Consider the following 6,244-nt stretch of genomic DNA (forward strand, 5'->3'; position numbering starts at 1 on the left):
AAAAAAAAAAAACCAAATGTTAAATGACACCGAAGTCACCACCCTGAAGCTGTCACAGACAAAATATAATTACCCCGCGTAGAAGGAGGTCACGGCCTGACACAGATAGAGAACTACGCAAAAATAACCACAGTTGAACTAGAAAAGTACTTAGAAACGAAAAGTAGAAGACTGCTACGTGTAATAACGTAGCACACAGAGATAAACACAGGCACACAGGCACATAGAGATATAGACACAAACACAGACACACACACACACACACACACACACACACACACACACACACACACACACACACACACACACGCACACACACACACGCACACACACAAGAAAACGCTTTTCACTACAATATGCAGAGGAGGCGACAAAATACAAAACAGAAACAAACTATATTCTTACAATGATCTCAGAAGACAACATAATAGGAATAGTTAATGAGACAAAAATGATATGAAAACAGCAAAGGAAACAGCACTTCATAACCTATACGCTGTAAGGCTTGATAGAGAAGAAATGAGCCTCAGTAAAATCCAGCAATGACTCAAAAGATCTAGACTAAAAGCAGAAACAGGACGGATAGTAGCTGCACAAGATCAGTGCCTGACCATAAACAACCACAAAAGCAAAATAATGAAAACACCAAATGCAGAATGTGCAACCAGCACAATGAGACAGTTGATTGAATCCTCTCTGGCCGTCCAGTCCTCGCCAAATCTAAATATATATATATATGTATGTATATATATATATATATATATATATATATATATATATATATGTACACGACCGAGTAAGTAGTTATATCCACTGGAAAATATGCTAACACTACAACATAAAAACTAACCAGAAATAGTATAAACATGGACCAAACAAGGAACAGGACTACGACCAGGTCACAATCATCTGGGATATACTTGTTCAAACTGAGAAAGAAATAAAAGTTAATCGCCCAGACATAGTAACCAGGGATTGAAAAAAAAAAAACAGCCACCTACTGATAGACATTACAGTCCCTTACGACCAAAATATTGCTCCAAAACAAATATCAGTCGCATTTGTCTTACATACTGAAGGGAAAATACAACTTCGGCGAAATTTGAACTCGCAACGTGAGCATCCGGAAGAAATGCTGCCAACGAGCTAGCGATTCTCCTAGCGGTCGCCTGGTGGGTAATTAATATACGAATGTTGTATATCAATGATATTTTGATATCGAGCCCAAATTTGACATTAATTTAATATATTTATTATATTAGCTCGAACGTTGGCTTCGTTTGTTGAAAAATATGTTATTGATATGATACAATTCATTCTTCATTCCTTTGTGTCTCTTACGTGAGTTTCATCATATGAAGAATGATTTCCCAAATATCTTATCTTGGGAATTACAATGAACTATTCTTTGACACGATAATGTTATAAGATTTCGATTACATTTTGGCTTTGATTGAAAAGAACTGGCACAAAAGAAATACAAGAAAGGAAACAATATACTCTCGTATGGCAGATAGTGGAATCTTTTGGCAAATATATATTAATTTATATTTTGACAAATATCCTTTATTTTAGGATTGGTTATGAAGCGGGTGTTATGACGTTCGTAATTTTCATGAGTAGGGAAACTGAAAAGGCTTAAGCCGTGAATCCTAATCTCAAAGAATTCGGCTTTATGATAGATATTGGAATCTCTAGACAAATGTTTATTAATATTTATATTGACAAACACCCTTTATTTAAGGATTGGGAGATAAAGGGATGTTGTAACTCTCATGATTTTCATGACTAGGGGAATTGAAAAAATAAAAGCTTTATGCTATGCATGCTAACCTTATAATGAATTTGGCTCAACTGCTTTGCAGTCCAAACGATTATATTCATATAAATAAATAAATATCAATCATTGTTGTGACCAAAATGAAATGGCATCGACTAAGAATCCAAATCCAAATGTTACAGTGAATAATTTTTTCTTTATTTTATACTGAAAAATATCTTAAGGAAAGGTATAGTTTATCCTACACTTTTCAAAGATAGAGCCGATTTAGCAATATATATGTATCTGTATGTGATCTATCTGCTCTATTGAAATTTTCATAGATGAATTTCCAATCTGATAACCGTTCAGTAAATTACACTTTCTAGGAACATGGAGCGTCTATCGCAAACTGAAGTTAGTCTTCGCAGGCTCAAATCTCCAGAAAGCTCATTCTCTGTTTTGCTGTGTTTCTTGTTGGTCATTTCGCTATGAACCAATACTTTTATCGGATCTGTATGTTCAAATCTGACGTGGTCAATTCACCTGTCATAATTTCTGACCAATAAGTAAAGTAACAGTTCTGCACTGTAGTCAATGAAATAGACCGTTCATTGGCAGTATCATTCGAGCATCGAATGAAGTGCCTTGCAACATTTGTTCCAGTTATTTTCTTCGTGCGTTCAGATCTGCGTCGCAACTAACTTTGCCTGTCCTCCTTCAGAAATCGTTAAAATAAACTACCAGATAATCAGTGTGGTTGATTTAATCGATTAACCTTCAGTCACAGATTTTAAGTACAAGACCACAAATTCATGGTTAGAAAGAACTTAGTAAGAATTACAAATTCCTAGAAGAATACTTATTTCTTTAAGAAACAATTATTATTTCCACTATTAATATTTCCTTGAAATTTAGATGGTGGAAGCGGCAGAGCGGCAACTGAAATAACTTGAATTGTTTAGTTCCACACTTTTAAATTCCATCGTTTTAAATGTTACCATCTCCTTCACGGGAGTGGCAAAAGTAAGTAACACTCATACACCTGGTTTCTTTCAACCAATAACATTCTGTCCCCTACTGTTGTGATCTTGTACGTATGTTAAAGATTTTATATTTTTCAAGGGCGATAAACTGGCAGAATCACATTTTTATTTCAAATGAAACCGAAGTCACCGTTGCTTTTCATCTCTCTGGACTCAATGAAATAAACTCTTAGTTTTGTACCGAAGGTCAATGCAAATCACTGGCCTCCTCTCAAAATGCTGGCCTTGTTCCTAAAAAAGATACCATTATACATTTTCGGGGAAGGGAGGGCAGGTCGTATAAAATCCTTACTGGATTCGGTTCCCAGTCGGACGCGCTATTATAGCTAAGTCTATAAGACCCTTACGTCTTACGTATATGGACCATGGATAGCATGAAGTGGACTGCAAATCAAATCTTAGCTGATTGTCCATTACCTTTTAATATTCTAATTCGGTCACTCAACATATGACACTGCAGCATGCAGTAAGTATATTAGTCATACTGTCTCTCTTCACTCATTACAAAATCAGATTTTACTTGTACTATGCTTCTGTGAGCGATATTAAGTTACATTCAACTTATTCAATAAAATCCATTTGTTATTAGATTTAAGAAATGCCGTTAGAAATATAGTATTAAAGAAAATATCTGAATACTTTTACGTAAATACTATCCCTCTGATACCTGACCCGAATACCTCTGCTTCTAGAATGAAATCAAACAATGTTATGGACGTTATTTGACTGCAGATAATATACAAAAGCCAACTGGGTTATTACTTTAGTGATGGCTGTTGTAAAATTCGTCTAGATTATATATAATTTTGGTTGTATAACAATATCATCATGTTATTCATTTAGTACACTATTTCGTGCATGTATAATATACAAATGACATCAAGAATAATAAGTTTCGTTAAAAGTGAGGAAGTATGTGTGTGAACACTCGACCTTCTTGAAATGGCTGTAAAATTTTCCTCATATCATCTCCCACCACATTAAAATAGAGAAAGACGCGTAGGACAATGTACACTGCCTGATAAAAAAAAAGACGGGATGTTCACCATTAGAAACTTTTTAAGGTGTACTCCCTCAGCTCTAGCCTAGAGTTGAGCAGCAACGACAGTATCTTCACCATATTATCAAGTAGCATCAGTATAGAGAAGAATGTGAGAGTTTAGGAAAGCAGTTAAAAGTTAAATTAAGTTTAATTATATATCAGGGAGTGATTAACAGTTCTGTAAAACTGATAGGTTATATGTTGACTCATGATACTTGGTTCTATTCCACCCCGCAAGGAAATTTGCAACGAATTATAGACATCCCCTGAAGAAGGAGATTTATTTCGAATTTGCTTAATGCTTTTACAAATAGGCGACAAAAGCACGGCTTTGTTTTTGCTATTGTTTAGTTCCAGGTCAGTTCTAATGAAGCACACCTAAGATCAATGAGGTTTCCGTCCTGATAAATAATGTATTTTATTCTCCAAACAAATTCTCTAACTGTTTACCTTCACACACCGAAATTGTATGAGTGTAAACAGTTGCAGTAATTGAAGGCACTGAGATGTATGCTGAAAGGGAAAAGAAAAGCATTTAGACAAAATATTACAAAAGTCTTTACATTTCTTTTAAAAGAAAGGAGAGGTGGGTTCGGGAAAATGGAAATAGTTTGAAGGCCAGGAAAAGAAAGTGAAGTTTCTTGTTTTTGTCTGCTGAAGCGGCCAAACCAACGAATGAAGTGTGCTGCAATGGGTCTCTCTATTTATGGGTGCGTACGCATGGGATACTAGCACCTAGGCACTCTGGATAGAATGGCTTGGTGTACAAATTTCATTGCTCATTTAAGATAACCCTTATACTGGAGGATTTGTGCATTTCTTTTGATTTACAAAAAGAATACAAATCAATTTCCGTATACTTGACAGAGTAGGAGAGATTGAAAGAAGGACATCGCAGTTTTTTTGTATGAGTAGTGTAAGAAGAAGATAGCACCAAGGTACAAGTGTATACCTGCGCGCTTATAATGTACAGTAGGAAAAATGTCATCGACAGAAACGAAAAAAGTCGATAGCCACAATAATGAAGTATTGTAAATAGTAGAAATTCCAAAGTAGGTTGGGAGGTTTTCACTTAAGGAAAGAAGAAAGTGAGTCGCCGATATAATAATGTTGCAACGTTGCAATACAGGGATGGATTTATTAAATTGAGAGAAAAATAGGCTTTAAAGTTGCCCTCAAAGAGATTAGCATAACTAGGATCCATCATTGTACCCATGGTCACATAGATTTCATACTGGTAGAACACACCGTAGAACGAACAAAATCATGTTCGTTTAAACACTTTAAGAGCGGTGTTGCAAGATCCATGAGAAGGGAAAGTCATTATGTGACACAAATAACATAGAAGTGTATGGCATTAGTGTAACATTTACGAACTTTTGATTTACATATTTGTTTGGCACAGCAATGCTTCGATTTTAGCCATTTTGATTATTTGACACTTTTTGTAAGTTTTTTATACTTGTCCCATTTGAAAATCTATTCATTCGATATTTATTTTTGTTTTTGCTGTTTATTGTCGCTTGTGTTTAGAGTTGATTAATTAATTGCACAAATGATTCAGTTGTGTATTTTCATTTCAGCCACTTCTGACAACAGGGAAACAAAAAGACACTCCGCAGTCGCTAGACCTAGTTAATACATCTTCCTCAAATTTGAATAGGGAATTTTCACCTGTTGCCATGCAAACAAAGTAATATTAGAATAATGACAATAACCAAAATATGGCTGAAGTATCTACCACTCTTTGTGTATCTACAAATATCAACAAGTTGTAGATAACTTCTGGTGATCCTGGCAAAGTATTTACTGGATTTCTAGGGCAAAGTGGGCTGACTGTAATATATAACAATTTTCCTAAAGAACATGAACAAAGGAATAAACGTTTACAAAATGCTTAAACATTGTTTGAACAGTGCTTCTTTATGGTACTATACCTATTTCTAGCAAGGTAAATGAACGCGTGGGGATTTATTACTTTTGTCATAATGTCTTCGTTATTACGGCAACATGATATAAGCCATAAGGTTTTGGAATGGCTGTGTAATACTATCATTAGTGGCGTTCGTACAGTGTATAAAAAGTGAAAAAAGACTTGTGCATTGAAAAGGAAACATAAATCGAGTAACAAAACATGATTTCAAGTTTAAAATATTGTCGGGAGTAAGTACGGCGAGCTGGCAGGATCGTTAACACCCCGGATAAAATGCTTAGCGGTATTTCGCCCGGATTTACGGTTCGTGTTTCACTTCCACCGAGGTCGACTTTGCCTTTCATCCTTTCAGGATCGATGAATTAAGTATCAGTTGTGTACTGGAGTCGATCTAATCGACTGCCCCTTCCTCCCCAAAAATTTCGGGCCTTATACCTAGAGTAGATAAGAAACCGACCTTATGG

The sequence above is a fragment of the Octopus bimaculoides genome, chromosome 2 (genome assembly GCF_001194135.2).
Source record: "Octopus bimaculoides isolate UCB-OBI-ISO-001 chromosome 2, ASM119413v2, whole genome shotgun sequence".
Classification (NCBI taxonomy): Eukaryota; Metazoa; Mollusca; class Cephalopoda; order Octopoda; family Octopodidae; genus Octopus; species Octopus bimaculoides.